At 36.8% G+C, this 18,640-nt stretch overlaps 1 protein-coding gene across 3 annotated transcripts in view; it reads right to left on the bottom strand.

Annotated features, from left to right (window-relative positions):
• CNTN5 (contactin 5) overlaps nt 1-18,640 on the bottom strand; it is a 1,320,702-nt gene that overhangs the window by 531,670 nt on the left and 770,392 nt on the right. The gene's annotated exons all lie outside the window — the stretch shown is intronic.

Below are 18,640 nucleotides of genomic sequence, written 5' to 3'. Positions count from 1 at the left end.
GGGGAGGGGAGGGGAGGGAGAGAGGAGGGGGAGGGGAGGGGGGAAGAGGGGGGAGGGGAGGGGAGGGGGGAGGAGAGGGGAGGGGGAGGGGAGGGGAGGGAGAGGGGAGGGGGAAGAGAGGAGAGGGGAGGAGAGGAGAGGAAAAATGATGGGGGAAGGGAAGGAAGAATGCAAGACGAGAGAGACGGGTAAGTAGGAAAGAAGGGAAGACAGTCAAAAGCCCAAGCTCAATACTTTGTCAGGAAAATTTGTAAACTAACTTTTAAAAGTTTACCTTAATATTACAATAGCCATTCACATAGATCAGTTCTTTCTTTATTATTAAGATGCAGCGAGGAAACCAACATTTCCCTTATATTCTACAAATACAGACAGGAACTTCACTCACTACAATTTATTATGTAGTAGTAGATGTGTTCCATGTAGCACATGTGTTTTGACTAGGCTCTAAGTAATACCTCATTTTCTTGAAAAGTAGTCAAATTCACTATGGAACATAAAAAAAAGGATTGAAATTCATTTTCTAAGTTTTATTATCAATTAATACTATTAAGTGGGAAAACGATGAAATTTTCTTTTTTATTGAGAAATTTCCATATTTTAATTCCCAATGTGTTTGGTTAGAAAAGTTGAACATCCTGCCTGAAATGGATTGAACTAACTTTCCTTTATGTCCATAAGAAACAGTAAGTTTGCTATATAGGTCAAATTTTAAAAAGTACAAATTAATTATGATGAACTCTGAAGAGAAGTAACTGGAAATTTTTTCTATGTCCAGTATCAATTAAGCTGGACAATTTGCTGATCTTAGAAATACTTCTAAGACTGGCAGTTTGCGGCCAGGCACAGCGGCTCATGCCTTTAATCCTAGCAGTTAATCTCATGCCTTTAAATCCCACCTTTAAACTTAATTACTGCTAACTAAATCATTGCCTCCAGGGCATTCGTGTCGATGTTAAGATTCTGCAAACTTAAGGGAGATGCAGGTTCATCAGAGAGATTATGAAATGGTAACCAAATAGATGGTTACTGAAACAGAGAATAGATAAGCTTGCCAAGGAGGCCAAGGTGAGAGAATGACTTGAGCTAGGAGTTTAAAACCAGCAAAGGCAATAAACTAAGACCCCATCTACACAAAAAGTACAAAAATTTAGGCACATGGGGCAGCACATGCCTGTAGCTTCAGCTGCTGGGGAAGCTGAGCTGGGAGGATTGCTTGAGCCTAGGAGGTTTAGGCTGCAGTGAGCCGTGATCACGCCACTGTACTCCAGATTGGGAAACAGGGCAAGACACTATCTCAAAAAAAAAAAAAAAAAAAAAAAAAAGAAAGAAAGAAAAAGAAAAAAGAAAAAACAAAAGGGATCAGATAGTTTTGTTCAGAGTATCTGGCCTTTAAATTTAATCATTGCTAACTAAATTTTTGATTAAAAAATGTATAACGGTCATTAAGCTTTCTCATAATTAATTAAAATTATTTAGAATAATTATGCTGTCTTATAGAGATATTTTAGAATGCAAAAAGCATTTTTCTGTGATTTGAAAATAACACTTCAGGTGTTAAGCATCGAATTAAGTTTAACATTTTCTGTTCTGTGAAAATGTAAATATGATTTCTCTGAAACTCAAGAAAGTATATTTTTAGATGTTTTCCACACTTAAAATGAACATGATATGTATAGGCCAAGCCCATGAGGAGTTAAGAGATTCATATCCTTCAGTCTTTGCTGGTCAACCACAAGTCTGACGAAGGTGGATCAATTTTAACTGAAAAGAGCTCACCTCTCTTGGGCAAACTATATGTGCACAGATTATGGGTAGACATAAATTCTCCTTTACAACAGGGAATTAAATGCAAGTTTTGGCACCTAGAGGTGTAAGGTAATGAAAAGTGAATGAGTTTTCCTTTAAGGTAGTTTGTAGTTGTAGTCTCTGAACCTGTTCATTTCTCAGGGCAATCTGTTGCTTTGCGTTTTAACTGTCTGCCCTGCTCATTTATAAAGAAAAAAAAAAAAAAAAGCAACTATCCCAGACTGGTGTTAAAAATTACAGTGAAGTATGATACCGTGTTTTATAGTTCTTAAAGCCAGATAAGGATAATCAATGAAAAACCCGAAAAATAGAAAGGCCAAAATGAGGTTTAAAAAGGCCAGGAACGTCACTGTGGTTATAAAGCGCATATATATATATATATGTATGTATATATGTATGTGTGTATATATGTGTGTATATATGTATGTATATATGTATGTGTGTATATATGTGTGTATATATGTATGTATATATGTATATGTGTATATATATGTATATATATGTATGTATATATATGTCTGTGTGTGTATATATATATATATTAACCAAATAGTAAGTGGTACAGAAATGGGCTTATGCCACTCCATATAGAGATGAGCCAAATGCTAATTTGGCTAAGTGCGCTAGGCCAGGTCTTCCTTTGTTACATAATCAGTTTTATCTGTTGCAGTAAAGATTCCCTTTTCATCAATTAATGTGAACCCAAAGCTGTTACTAGAAATGTGGCAATTGATTCATTCACGCATGCATGCATGCATTCATTCAACAAACATGTGATAACAACTTAGTAGGTGCCAAATGCTAGGGAAACAAAAGTGAATAATCCTGCCCTAGCCCTCGAGGAGCTACGATCTAGTTGGAAAAAAAGGTGGTATTCATGCAACGTTAGTATCATGTGATATAAAAGTAAATTCAAGAACCTATGGGCTCCCTGCATGGTTAGAGAAAACTCTCATTCAGCTTGTAGTCATCAGAAAACAGAAAATGCTTTCCAGTAGAAATTCTATCTTAACTGAGTCCTGAAAGTTCATTAGTGATAAGCTCAGTCAAGTCTTCAGTAGGGAAAGAAAGACACTCCAGACACGGAGGAAAATATATAAAAACCTAGAAAGTAGAGGCACCATGGCCTGCTTGGTGGATTAAAACAGGAGCACAGAGTATGAGGGAGAGAGGTGGGAGGATATGGAAGGCTGAATAAGTAAACAAGGTGCCGATGACGAAATGTCTAGCATGTCATGTTAAACTGGTATGGCTTATGAAAGGAGAAAAACATAAGTTTTAGATCACTCTGGGTGTAGTGCCATATTTGAAAAAGACCGAATAAAGATGACTCAAGGGTCTAACGCTGTAATATAGGCAAAGATTCGTCAGAAATAGGGAGGTAATACATATGGGAATAGTAAATAAGGTTATTGGTTTATTAGATTGGAGGCACTAAAGAAAAGTGACAAATCAGGCAAGGTTGCCTCCACTAGAAGATAGATAAGAATGCAGGAGGGCCGGGCATGGTGGCTCAAGACTGTAATCCCAGCACTTTGGGAGGCCGAGACGGGCGGATCACGAGGTCAGGAGATCAAGACCATCCTGGCTAACATGGTGAAACCCCGTCTCTACTAAAATAAAAAAAAAACTAGCCGGGCGAGGTGGCGGGCACCTGTAGTCCCAGCTACTCCGGAGGCTGAGGCAGGAGAATGGCGTGAACCCAGGAGGCGGAGCTTGCAGTGAGCTGAGATCCGGCCACTGCACTCCAGTCTGGGCGACAGAGCAAGACTCTGTCTCAAAAAAAAAAAAAAAAAAAAAAAAAAAGAATGCAGGAAAACGCGTGAGCTTGAGGTAAAGGCTCATGAATTCAGTTTTAGACAGGTGGAGAGTCTATGGTGCCTCCAGGACATTCATGTTGATGTTAAGATTCTGCAAACTTAAGGGAGATGCAGGTTCATCAGAGAGATTATGAAATGGTAACCAAATACATGGTTACTGAAACTGAGAATAGATAAGCTTGCCAAGAAAGCATGTGAAGTAAGAAATAGGGTGTTCAAAATGGAATTTTGACGAACATCAGCATTTCTTTGAAAAAAAAAAAAAAAAAGCAGAGCTACTTGAATCTGGAAAGGGAAGGAAAAAAGTAGAAAAGTGGAATGTCACAAAGTGAAAGGAAGTGAAAGTCTTTCAATACGGACAAGGGAGCTAGTCAACAGTTTTGAAGATCAGTGTTCTCTAGCTATAATCTATTAATAGTTGCATTTAAATTGGGGGTTAGAGAGGTTAGTCTGTGAAAATAATTGAGGGTGAAGGGCAGTGTGGTTGAAGGTTCACTGAAGGAAGCGAATAAAGTTATGGACCATGAACTCTAATCTGGAGAGGGAAGGAATTGAGGGAATAGGAGCAAGGAGCAGAAACTGAAAAGATATTAAGATCAGTCCATTTTAAGTCTTGAAGGAGTTGGGATCCTAGACAAAAAGAGATGGAATAATAAGGTGAAATAGACAGAAATGCCAATACTTGAATTTCAACAGAGGAAGGGGATTCAATTATGTTTCATCCTCAACAGAGACCCAATTTTGTTGAATCAGTTTCAAGTGGATTAGGTGTGGGGAAGCCGGTCCTGCAGAGGGTGTGCACACAGCAGTATCACAGCTTCCTGTCGGCTCCACACAGGGCACTGCATACAGAGTTCAGTAAAAGTGAGTTCAGAGATAAGGGATGAAGAGGATTTTTCAAGATCTGGATGCGGTCTGGAACCCCTGCATTACCATTTCCATTCTATTTGACATATAAGCTCAGACCTTAGAAAATGGCTTTCGTCAGTCTCATGGTCTTAGTGCAACTGATTTACACTTTTGTGGGGTCTCTTCCTCTCTCAAGGATATTTTTAACTCTCCAACTTGGTGCCTTCTTAGCTGCCCAGCCCTTTTGTATGACATCTCCTCAGTTTCCCCACTCCTCAGTCTTAGTTTTGGGGATTCTCATCTCTGAGAATATATTAGCATAAGTAAGTGGGAAAATGTTGTTTCATTGATAGGACTTTGTCTAACGCTCAACTTTGTGAGACTAAGTTAACTTAACAAATGCAGAAATCTGTTGAGGGTGGAAAATAGCTGCATCCCCTTCCTACATTTAAGTGTCTATTTTTCCGTACATCTTATATTATTTGATATGGTTAGGCTTTGTGTCCCCGCCCAAATCCCATCTTGAATTATAATCTCCGTAATCCTCATAATCCCCAGATGTGAAGGCAGAAACCAGAGTGAGGTAAATGAATCACAGGGCAGTTTCCCCCATGCTGTTCTTGTGATAGTGAGTTCTCATGAGAGCTCATGGTTTTATAAGCGTTTGTCAAGATCCACCTTAAGTAATTCTCTCTACTGCCACCTTGTGAAGAAGGTGCCTGCCTCCTCTTTGCCTTCCATCATGATTGTAAGTTTCCTGAGGCCATGCCAGTCACATGGAACTGTAAGTCAATTAAACCTCCCCTTTATAATCACTCAGTTTGGGGAAGTCCTTTATAGCAGGGTGGGAACGGACTAATACATAATTTCATCTCTTTCTGTTTGGCATCTCAACTACTTCAAGACCTACAATCTACTGATCTTAATACTCTTTCACTGTTTTGCACCCTGCTCTCATTTCCTCAACTCCCTCCATTTCTAGGTTAGAGTTCATAATATAACCTTACTCAATTCCTTCAATGCACCTTCAGGCACACTGCTCCTCACCCTGGACTGTTTCTTCCCAGGCTAACTCTCTCCCCTGCTAATTTAAGTCCAACTATTGACATACTCTGTAGCCAGAGAAGAATACAAAACCATGCTGAAAGAACTCAGTGTGTGATAATTGACTTCCAGTGGGCCTTGTGAGTTTCCAGGAAATACTACTTCATTTTCCTGGTCCATTTACTCTCCCATAATACAGGATGGACAATTAGCATCTTACCCTCTCTCCTCAAACCCCTATCTTTTTGACCTTCCTGATGATGGTGCTTCCTATTGTATTAAGAAAATAGAGGCAATCAGAAGAGACAGTCCCTCACATGCTCCCACCATCTGCCTGTACACACATGCACTCCGCCTTGTTTCATTAATATGAGCTGAGTCACATGAATGGTGTCTGTACATCTCTTAAAGGCCAATCCTGTGTGTGTATATATTTAATTCCATTCCATCCTGACTGTTCAAGGACATCTCTCCAGATGATTTCTTCTGTATCTCATTCAGCATCATTTTTTTTGTATGCTTGTTAGAATGTTCTCATAAGTATAAAAAAAGTTCTCTTTTAAATAAAATTATCATGACCTTATCATTCCTCTCACCTAATTTTTAGTACAAGACTCCTTAAAAAGTGCTATATATGGTAAAAGTACTAAATTATTTTCCCACCTTTTTCCTTTGACCTTTTATAAGATCTCTTGCTTATACCATTCCACAATAATGTCTCTCTTTAAAGATAAAAATTACCAGGATATTGCTCAGTTTAAGGACAAATTTTCACTACATTAAACCTATTAGGAGTGTATGACACAGTTATTTCTTTTTCTTTTGAATGTTGTCTTTATATAATTCCAAGATACTAAAACCTCACGTCTTTATTCCTACTTCACTGGAAACTTTTTATCTCCTTTTCTAGTTCTTTTTTGTCTCTTCAATGTTGGCGTACCCTAGGAAACATTTTTCTCCACCTAAAATGTCCTTTAAATGGTCTTACTCATAGACATCAGCTCCCTCCCAGAGGAATTTCATCTTTAGTCGCAGTTACTTGAACTCACTTCTGTCTTTGATATTCCAATATTTTTCTGTGCTCTTTCAAACTCCTACTTTTAGTAAAACAAAACAAAACAAAACACCTCTCTACTCTTTTTGTGGTTTTGCTTCAGATCCTAACAATTTTCACACTTCTGTCATGGAAAGGTGTCTTCTAAGATAGACCATTTGGTAAATAATAGTCAGGATTCAGAAACTGCTTTTACTCATCACCCCAAGAGCTGTCACATAAGTAAATAGCAGAGAAGGTTTGATCTAAATTCTGGGCTCAGAATTCAAAGGCTCAGTGAAATAGAAATGCTGAGTGATGCCATGATGGGGTCTGGACCAGACTCCTTGTACACATAACCCCTCACACATTATTTTAGCAACCTCTAACATTCTTTTTTCCATAATTAAATGTTTTCTCATTCAACCTTCATTCATATTTTTTCAATAACTCTTTAATGAATGTCTATGATGGATTAGGAACAGGTGATATGGTCATGAATAAACCACACATGATACTTGACTTGTGGAATTTACAATCTGGGAGTATTAGTAGAGGATTACCAATTGGTAAAACATTAGTAGAAGAACATTAAACAAACAAAATTATTCTAAAAATTTGTAAAACCAAGAACTATAATACAGGTAACAAACAAAGGAGAAAAAAAAAAAAAAAAAGCAGAGTGCTTTTGAATGAAAACTTGCCAGCATCTCATATTCTTACAGTACTGCCATCATGGCTCATTTCCTGCGAATAAAAGTTCCACTCTTGGTTATGATGCATATATCCTCCTCCTACATTCTGGCCGCTTTTTTTACTGAATGAAATTTTTGTGTGAGATTAGCTCTGTCAGTCAATCAGTTTGCAATAGAGGTTCCAACGTTGGATGGCATGAATTCAAATCTAAATTCTACATCGTAGTATCTCTGTGCCTTTGAGCAAGACAGAAATAACTCTGTGATTCAGCTTCCTTGACTTTAGATTGAAGATAACAACAAGAATTTCCTCAAAGGTTGTTGTAAAGATCAAATAAAGTAATATACAGAAAACAGTTAAAACTATGCCTTTCTGATAGTAAGAACTCAATACATTTTCTGTATTATTTTGTGTTATTATCTAGAGTTCAGTTATAATCCTGTACCACTCCTGTGGGTATAAATGAATACTGAATTTACCCTTTCCAGATTTGATTGGGTCACAGAATGAGAATATGAATACTGAATTGTCATATTCATTTTACCCTTAGGAAATGAAAAAGTGAAAAATGGAAAGGAAATGATTACATTTTTTATTTTCCTAATGGGTGTATTCCCACAAACAAATTCTAAAAGACAAGTTTTGGATATGAACAGACTCTATGTATCTACAGAAAACTTCGCAAATATATATTCTTGTGATTCCACTGGCTAAAACAAGATGTACCCATCTTTTCTCCACATTCCTGTTCAGGGTTTGGAAGGAAGAACTAAATGTGTGATAATTGACTCCTGGTGCGCCTCGTGAGTTTCCAGGAAATATGACTTCATTTTCCTGGTCCATTTATGCTCCCATCACACAATGGATAATTAGCATCTTACCCTTTCTCCTCAAACCCATACCTTTTTCTTTTCAGAGAAAAAGTTTCATCAGTTGCTCAATCTTTTAATAAATAACTATGCTGAAGATGTCAGCAGAATCAAGTTACATGTTAATCATTTCTTTTTCTATTTTCTCACTTTTTATAGGTTAGACCTTAGGGAGCATGCATTAAAGTTATTTCTAAAGTGGCCCAGAGATTCTGTGATAAAACTCAATTAACCTGGTGCTCTCACACCATGAAATTCCAGCTGGAGGTTGGATAGGAGTAAATATTAATACCTTCATTAAATATTTCCTAATATAATGACCCTGGGACAACTGAACTTGTATTATTTAATAAAATTGTAGTCCATTAAGTCAGAAAGACATTGCCACCACTTGCAGTCCTTGGAACTAATAGCATTCTTTTCCATTACCTAAAAGGTCATTTTAGAGATCATAACATTGCCATTCAATGTACATAATATTAACAAAATATTAATATTATAAATAAAATATTTATAATATTAAAATAAATATATTAAAAATAAAATATTAATAAAATACTAGATTTGAGTATGTAGAACTAGAATTCTTTATGGCAGTATTTATGAAGAAGATAAAATGTCAGTATCATAAAAATGTATTTTAAAGTACTTAATAACTTGCTATCATCAAAATATTCCTGAATTTTCTGACACCAATAAAGCTTCAGAATTCTATTTCTGTCCCTAAATATGAGAGGTATGTTTACAAGAAACTTTACTGCTCCTAAAATAGTGATTGATAAAACTGTATTATCACTATTGGACTCTGTATCTGAATCTTTTCTATCAACTCCCACACAATGCTGTTAAGTTTTACAGATAGAGAAGAGTAAGCAACACCCAAAAGTCATGAAATGACATATACTCGTATAAATCATGTATTCTCTACTTTTGAAGTCTGTCAATTTAAGCTCTTGTAAAAATAAATTATAGTACCAAATGATGTGTGATGCTCTTGAGCATAATATTCTTGAGAATATTAATATTCAATCATCGACTTATAAGTCAGACAGCAAAGAGTGGCACTATGTATTGATGACACAGTATACAGAAAAAAACAGAAGACATACAATATCCAAATCTGCAGTGTGACTCCATTTGGCATCAAAGTCAGCATAAAGAAATTTGATACCTGACCTTTTTCAAAGTAATTGCTAAGGCTGTCCTCTCTTTGATGAGAATTAATGTTAACTGTGCAATTTTGGCCTGCTACTGTTTTATGAAGCTTGCAAGGATGGATGAAACACCTCAGCAAAGCCAGTCGTGTGGAGCATATTTAGAAATGGTTAATAATTTATAAATAATGTGCATCGTTTCAATTTGGTTGTCTGCATCTATGGCATATGAGAGTTTGAAATAGCCTGAATCAGATGTGCTCTATGTCTCAACTCAGCACTTTCTCCAAGAAATGTATTATGTGTGAAGTTTACAGTGTTGTAGCTGTAAGAGCAAAAAGCATATGCAAAGGATGAAATTCACAATTTTTAAAGCACCAGAGTCAGGCATTTAATCTTTCATAGTTCTAAGATATAAGAAAAAAATTTAACAGCACTGCCTTCCTGGTGTTCCTTGCATAAGACTGAAAAAATAGACATATTTACAGGGGAAAAGAAGCATGATTTGAAATTATTTCCATAGCTGTTTCTCAGGTATCCTATAAATATGTGAAGACATAATTATGTAAGATTTGGGTAACTTTATCTTCTTTTCTAAATAGTAAATGCTTAGTTGTATTCACCGACAGAACATGAACATTGTTACACATTAAACTGGGTATTACAGACTTTTATTGCCAAAAAGGAGATTCTAACAGTTTTCTTGTTTTGTATTTTTTTCATGGTTAAAAGTTTTTAATAATCTATAGTATTATGATGCTATCTCTTTAAATCACCAAGAGCATAAATTGTATGATTGCATTAAATTAATATTTCCCTCACAATATGAATATGAATCACTGAGGAAATTAGCATGGGCAGGAGCTAGTTGAGAAATATAACCAAATTAATTTAGTGAGTAAAGAATTCCCTCTTGTTTTGGATAATTAAAGATTTCAGTAAAGTTTTAACTGTAATGATTATATTAGCTTTTACTTTCCTATTCTCTGTGTAAGATAGATCAGACAGTATTTGATAATAAATCAAAAAAGCTAACATTGCTTAGCAATTAGAAAATAATTAGACAACATGTACTTCCTCCCAGTTTTAGAAACAATTCTGTGGGCAAGCTGTGCTTCTCTATATGCAGTTATATTAGAAATAAACGTGTGTTTCATTATGTTCAGTATTATGTTCAGTGTTTCCTATGGTGCAGTGTAGAACACAGAGTCTACAAAAGGTGGATGTACTCATTCAATTCTGGATTTAGGAATGGAATTCAACATGGCTAATTATACAATGGAATCCTATATGGCCAAAAATAATTATAACATTTTTGGATGTAGACACAAACAATACAATATAGGATTTAAAATTTATTTAACATGTGAAAAGATTATTACGTATCCCACATTAAAAGTAACTATGGAAATAAAAAAGGTATAATAAAACATACAATCCTTGCCTTCAAAGAGTTCTTGTAAACTAAGAGAAAAAAATATAAACCTCAAGGAGATCACTTTATAATTACTGAATTTCAACAAATCTTAGCAACAGAGTCACTCAGATAAAACTATAGTCACAATTGGTTTTAGCAAAAAGGCTTAGTTGTTTTCAAATTGGGGCTTTAAGTGAATTCATTTTTACACTTGATAGAAGCATATAGCATTAAGATGGTCTGACACCATTCTCCCCCATCGAGGAAATGCAAATTTTTCTATGGCCTGGTGGAATCCTCACTCCACACGGGTATTATCTGGGGCAGATGTGTGTCTCTGTAAGCAAAATGGTAGGGACAAAAGAAGTTGTCTTCCTACTTGTGTGGGTACACTGGCTCCTGCTTGTGTAGCTGCTCTGAGCAAATAAATTCTTTACATTTTGCCATTAAAGAAAACCCTATGCTTATCATTTTTAGCTGTCTATCACTGTCTTTCCAGTGATCACAGGCTCATTGTGATGCTCAAGTCACAAGACACAATCTTAAAAGAGAGAGAGGAATAGGTGCATAATAGGATTACTGTTCAAGCTAACTCATGTTGGAGCATCTAGTAAGAAGCAGCTGATACCAAGAAAAAGTGCTTGGCAGTAGAGGTGAAATTTGAATTGAGCTTTGGTCATTTCTCACAAATGGGAATATGGATACTGGAAATATGTTTATGGTTTTTATTTTCCTACCAAGCACATGAAAAAGTTACCTAGGAATCCCTGCAAGGTGAGTTAGTTATTGAAGTCCCAAAGTGATTTTTTTCTACAACAATTTTTCTTCAAAAGCAGACCTACAGCTTTGACCCTAGGAATTATGGGTTACTGAGGCACACACAAGAGGAAATGGGAAACTGTGCAACTAACAGCAATTTCTTCAAAGATATCAAAAGAAAATTTCCCAGTGACATTTTTAGATAAGTTAGATGAGTGTTCATTTAACAGATTAAATACCTATAAAAATCCATTTAAATTCACTCACCTGCTGTGGTTGTGATTTTCTAGCCTCAACTGACAGAACATTTCGTCCAGTTACTTAAATTGAAACAAAGACATCAAGTGGGCTAAAATATTGCAGCCTGATTTAATATGTCACTCTCATCATCAGTGTCCACACATTTGCCTCATCTGTAATATTTGCACAGTATTTAACAAAACCCTAAAGTCAGAAAGCAACTTCCAGCTGTGGAATTGCTGTTTCTTGGCTCAGTTATGTATGCATCACAAACTCCATTACTTTTCAAGTCAAAAGTTTTACAAATCAATTCAATTCAAAACAATACAGTACCCTTCTAAATCAGTATGAGAATCAGCTACCATTTATTTCTTTTGGTGTTGCCTTCAGGGTCACAGAAGGTCCCTACTCTTAATTCTTTCCCTTAGGGAATAAGTTACAGGGTTCAGATCCAAAACGGTGGTATCTGAAGAGTGCTCTGAATTCTAGTTTTAAATATTCTCATGATAAACAAATATACGCTCACTACAGAACAAAATCACGTCTGATCTTGATATCCAGAAATAGAATACTCTGCAAAAACAAACTTGGATTTATCTTCATTTGATTGATGGACAGATATGCCAACAGAAACACAGGAAGATATTTTGTTTTGTTGGAAGAAAACTGGAATCAGTTTATACATATAATTTACTAATTTTTATTTAATATTATATTGTGGCTGGTCATAGTAGTACACACCTGTAATACCAGCTATTGGGAGGCTGAGACAGGAGAATCACTTGAACTGGGAGGTGGCGGTTGCAGTGAACCAAGATCAGGTCACTGCACTCCAGCCTGGGCAACAGAGTGAGATTCCATCTTAAATATATACATATATATAATTGTAATTATTTAATTCTGTTACAAATGTCCTTCAGAAGCATTTAATTATATATTTCAATTATGTGTTTTGTTAAAACTTCTTCAACCATATCCCTACAGATGAATTTATCTGTGATATGTAATGACACAGGAATATCCCTGTACATTACTGTAATTTCCTAGGAATATCACAGAAGCAGAATTTCTGAAATGAAAATAGCTATTGACAAAATTGTTTTCTAGAATTTCTGACTTAATATTTAGACTCCTGTTAGCATCATAAAAGAGCAATATTCTCTTTACCATTTATGTTATTTTGCATACTGTTTAATGAGAGGATGGCTAAGATCTATTATATTTTTTTACTTTCTCCAAATATTATAGTGGAAATCATATTTCACCATTCGATTTGCACTTTGATTGGACAGTTTTTCCATATATACATATTTCATCACTAAATTATATATCAAATATTTTCTTTTATCCTATTGAGTTCTAATTCCTTTTTCTTGATTCTTAAAAGCACTTTATATATTGATGATTAAGGATTTAATTTACTGTACTGTTTTGGTTTCAATACGATAATAGCATACTACGAAGAGAAGATTTACATTGTCATCTTGCAGAATTGATCATTTTCTTTATGATTTATGTATTTATGTATCTAATGTATCTATTTTGTCTATTTTTTTTTGGGGGGGATGGGGGGGATAGTCTTGCTCTGTCACCCAGGTTGGAATGCAATAGTGCAGTCTTGGCTCACTGCCACCTTCACCTCCCAGGTTCAAGGGATTCTCCTGCCTCAGCCTCCTGAATAGCTGGGAATACAGGTGCCTATCACCACACCTGACTAACTTCTGTATTTTCAGTGGAGACAGGGTTTCACCATGTTGGCCAAGCTGGTCTTGAACTCCTGACCTCATGATCTGCCCACCTCAGCCTCCCAGGGTGCTGGGATTACAGGCATGAGCCACTGTGCCTGATCTATTTTGTCTTTTGAATGTTCTTATTAGAAGTTAAAAAATTTGGATTTAGAAATATCAGTCAGATTAACCCTAAAGGCAATACACACACACACTCACGTACACAGTATTTATATATTTACTTTCTTTCATGGCACTTTTATAAGTAAATTTAGTGGGGGATTCATGCTGGCTGACACATTTCATTTTTCTTTTAGGGGATAAGGACAAATAATTTTCAAGTAAATAATATTTAAAATTCCAAAAAAAAAATCTAAGACGAGATTAATTTATTTTATTCTTAGGTCAGGTACAATACTGTGTAAGGTTAAGAAGATTAGTTTGTCACTGGAGGGAGAAAGTCAGTGAATGTTTAATCCAAATTAATAAGGAATGAATTTAAGTCAAATCTGCAGGCAAAGTAAGAAAAAATTCACTTTTACTCTCTGAGAAGAGACTTTCAAGGCTAATATGCCTCTATGTGGTTTTACAATAAAGACACAATTTTTTTAAAAAAACAATGCTTGAAAATTTGTATTACTAGTGACACCTCACATGCTGTTGAGGTATTTATTTCTTAAATTTTGTTAGAGATTGTCTCTAAGCCCATTTAACAGCTTAGTGCTGAACACACTTTATTATGGTTACAACTTTTAATTTCATGACAATGCAAAAAATTCTGGCTTTTTAGGTGACATTTTTCTCCTCCTTTTAAAAAATGACAGTTGGTCAGTGGCTAAGGCTCAATGACATTTATCAGCTACCTAATTAAAATGTAGACACTTTTATAATAATTGCAAATGTGACCTTCATTTGTGTATTTTTGCTTGCTAGCATGTTTAGCCAAATGTCACAAAGAACCCTAATCCATTCTTTCCCATAATGTTTAATTATATCATATTGAAAGTGTTCATTCTTCGGTTACCATGGTTTATGCAAGCACACTACTTCCCTGGAGGGTGGGGAGCTATAGTTCCAATACCTTAATGAGTACTGATTGCAAGGCTGTGTCTACAGCTGCCAAAACAACTAGCTGAAAATAGTTCAATTAACAAGTTAGTTTGCCTTCATGATGACAAACAATCTAATTTTTTTTCTCTATATAAACAAAGGTTTATAGACATGGGTTGATTGTTTTGGTTTTCTATAAAAATAGCTCAGATCTCTCCTCTGACCTTCAGGCTTTTTTAGGTAACTGCCTAGGTGAAACATCTGGATGTTCCATAGGTATTGGCAAGTTTAACCCAACCTCCGGAAGTTCCAAGTTCCACCTTCTCTATACCCATAAGCACTGCTCTAGTTACCTCTGTTTTCCTAATTTTTGCCCAGACCCTTCCAGTCTATGCTCCACAATTCCATGAAAGTAATGTTTCTGATCATGTTACAGTCCTGACCAAAATTCTGTGCTTATTCTTTTAAATCTTTAAAGCAATGCACAATTTTCTTCTGAGAGACAAGATTCTTTATTTGTCCAAATTCATATATTTCCTGTTTTCCTTCTCTTAGACTTTAATTCCTCAATAAAGAATTACCTATGGTTTTTCAAATAGATGAGGCCAGGTTTTGTTTTCAGCCTTTGAACTTCCTATTTTTCTAATCCTGTTACATGTTCCATTATGAAGCACTGAATATTTTATAAAAATGTAATGTTGGTGGTTTTTCTCATATGTATATGTATAATGTATATATATGTGTGTATATATTTTATATGTATATATGTATAAAATTATTATTTAAAAAATAAAATGTATAAATCATTTTACCATATTCTGTAAAATGTACTTCTATTTATAAACATAGACTAAAACATATTGAGTATATAAATTTATTTTTATTATATTTTTAAAATACTCTATTCCTTCCATATTAAGAATTTCTGCCATATTAGCTAATGATTAATGGGCTGATGTAAAGAATTTTACTTTGCAAAGATTTAAGAATTGTATTTGAAGGTACTTATAAGATTATAAAATTAAATGTTATCATATTTCAATGAGACTTTTAAAAAATCATACCTCATTGTAGACTCATGGCTTTAGGTGAACTAATAGAATTGAGATAATTGACTTGTTCAGTATAATGTTAGCGTTCAGAAAGTAATTTTCAAGAGTAAAATGGTTTAAAAACCTATTTTTTTAAAAGGTAAGTTGCATTATTCCTAAATATCACATTATGTTTTTGTTAACTGACTGAGTTGACATTAAGATTTTCTCTGGAAATAGTAATCTAGGAAACACATTTTGCAAGCTAGAGTACACATTTGGTAAATGACTTTCCTTTAATCAACTTATCAAGTAACTTTTTCCAAATAAATGTATCTACCATATTGTAAAACACATTATTATTCATATTTAATTTTGTAAATTATTTTTATTCAATACAGTGTAACTATATTGACTGAAAACCACCAGTCTTTTGGTATAAAAAGTAGGAGATTCGGGCATTTTGTACTTGGGTATTTTCTGACATGTGCTGCCACTAAATTTTCATAGAAGAAAAAAAAAGACTTCAAAGACCCCAAGACCCCACTAAGAGTTTATTCAAAGGTTTGTATCTCATTTTGAAATATCCGAGATGCTATATGAGAGGATTTTAAGATGTCTCGGCCACTTGGAAAGAGCAAGAGTTCGTAAAGGTCAACTCTGTGAGCTTTAATTCAACAAGGAGAACGGAAATCCACCAGAAAAGTGAAGGACAACCCAGATCTGAGGGAAGAGAGCACTGTAACAGCACGTGACTCATAAAAGTAAGTGAAACCCCAGCACATGAGAGAAACATACAGCCTCCCTCTGTGATTCGCCTTCCCAGTGGAATCCAAGAAACCCAGGAAAAGGGAGGGCACTGTTTCTCCTATGCCCTGGGGCTAACTCAGAGAGTTAATTTAGGGAGAGGATCTAGGAGAAACAAAGTGATCTCCCTTGTCCAAAACAGTAGACACTGTCAGGAAAAGACACCAGCAAAAACTGTGAGCATTTTCCCAAACTCAAGACCAAGAGCTGGACGCATTTTTTTTTTTTTTTTCTTTTTCTTTTCAGATGGAGTCTCGCTGTCGTTCAGGCTGGAGCACAGTGGCGCCATCTTGGCTCACTGCAAGCTCCCTCTCCCGGGTTCACGCCATTCTCCTGCCTCAGCCTCCTGAGTAGCTGGCACTACAGGTGCCCGCCACCACACCTGATTAATTTTTTGTATTTTTTAGTAGAGACGGGGTTTCACCGTGTTAGCCAGGATGGTCTGGATCTCCTGACCTCGTGATCTGCCCGCCTGGGCCACCCAAAGTGCTGGGATTACAGGCTTGAGCCACCGCGCCCGGACCTGCAGGACACCATTTTCAATCCGGCACGTACAAAGTCAGTAACTCTTTAGTGACCAAGCAGTGACGCTGCACAGGCATTTTAGTTCTGGGCCAGAGCTTGGGTCACCTGCTCTAAAGTAGGGTAAGGACCTCCACAGTCAGGGTTGTGAAGGCACTGGAATTATGCTCTCCCTCATCAGAGTCCTAGGGTGGGAGAAGAGCTACTACAGCTGTGGTTTCTCCAGGTTAACAAGACCTGCAGCAAGGGTCAGTTCGGTGAATTGGAACTCACCTGCATGTCACTGCTGGGTGTTCCAACTGATTCCCTTGACATCGTGGTGCAGCGGGGGCCCTCTCCTTCACGCTCAGGAAAATCTCCATGCATTTTCAGCAGCTGCTCACCCGGGTCAACAGCCTGAACCACCCTCTCCTTTCTGGACACAGACCATGGTTCAGGGGGACACTATTTGCTCTATGCTCAGACAGATCTCCAGACATTTGGAATACCCATTCACCTGGATCACCAGCTTGAACCTCCCCATCCTTCCTGAAAAACAGATTGTGGTTCAGCCTAGGTAGGTCTCCAGGCATTCAAAATACCTGCTCACCAGGACTGGCAGCCTGAGCCACCCCACCTTTCCTGTGCATAGACGGTGTTGCATCAGAGCCCTCTCCACTCCACAGTCAGGCATATTTCCAAGCATTTGGAGCACCCACTCACCTGGAACCACTTCCTGTGTCACCCCACCTCTTTTGTGAAGAGATCCTGGCACAGGAGACCCTTCTGCACTGCATGCCCAGGTGGATCTCCAGGCATCCGCAGCACCTATTTGCCTGGATGAGCAGCCTCAATTGCCCTGTCCTACCCTGTGCAGACTCTGTGGCACAGCAAGTCCTCTATACAGGCAGACCTCTAGGCCTCTGGAGCAGTCACTTTCCTAGACTAGGAGTTTAGGTTTCCTTCCCCGCCCCTCACCCCCCTACCTACCCAACCAACCTTGTACACAGAACATGTAACTGAGGAGGTTTCATAGCTCCATGCCGAGGCACACCTCTGGGCACTTGGTGGCCACCCAGTCATTTCTCCTTTGCATGTGGCACTAGTGACTACCATTAGGGGACCTGTAGGTGAGCCTTCCTGGTTTGGACAAGGACATCTTTTCCCCTTCCCTCCAGAGTTAAGCAGGGAGTGCAGAAAACTGTGCACTCCATAAATCAGCTCATTCCCTGAGGTAACAGAGATAATCTCCTAGTAAACCAGGATCAAGTAGACACCCAGTATGTTAGCTGTAACTGGCTCTTACCAATAAGCACAAACTACAGTCCTGTAGGTCAAACTGAACAGCCCAATATAAAATCTGCTTACAGAAGAGCATAGGTCTACAGAAGAAAAGACAAAAGATCCTATCCAACTGTCTCTACAGTCATACACCCTGGGTGGAGAACAAGAAAAGAAAAGGAAAATTAAAAATAAAAGCATAATATTGTAGGAAAACAAAGAGAAAACTCTACTGCACAAAAATAGTTACAAAAATTAGAAGTCCCAGTATCTCCAGATAAGAAGGAATCAGCTCCAGAATTCTAGCACCAGAAAAAATATGAATGCACTGGGAGCATTCACATGTCAATGACAGATAAGAACTTCAAAGCATGGATTGCAAGAAATTCCAAAGATATCCAAAGAGAAGGTTGAAAATCAACACAAAGAAACGACTGAAGCAATACAGGAATAGAAGGAAGAGATAGACATCTTTAAAAAAAATCAGCGCTTCTTAAATTTAAAGTTACTTAAAGAATTTCAAAATACAATTGAAATATTTATCAACAGACTG

This window comes from Piliocolobus tephrosceles, chromosome 13 (genome assembly GCF_002776525.5).
Source record: "Piliocolobus tephrosceles isolate RC106 chromosome 13, ASM277652v3, whole genome shotgun sequence".
NCBI lineage: Eukaryota > Metazoa > Chordata > Mammalia > Primates > Cercopithecidae > Piliocolobus > Piliocolobus tephrosceles.
Note: the sequence above shows the minus strand (reverse complement) of the source record. Positions and strands in the feature narration are given on the sequence as shown.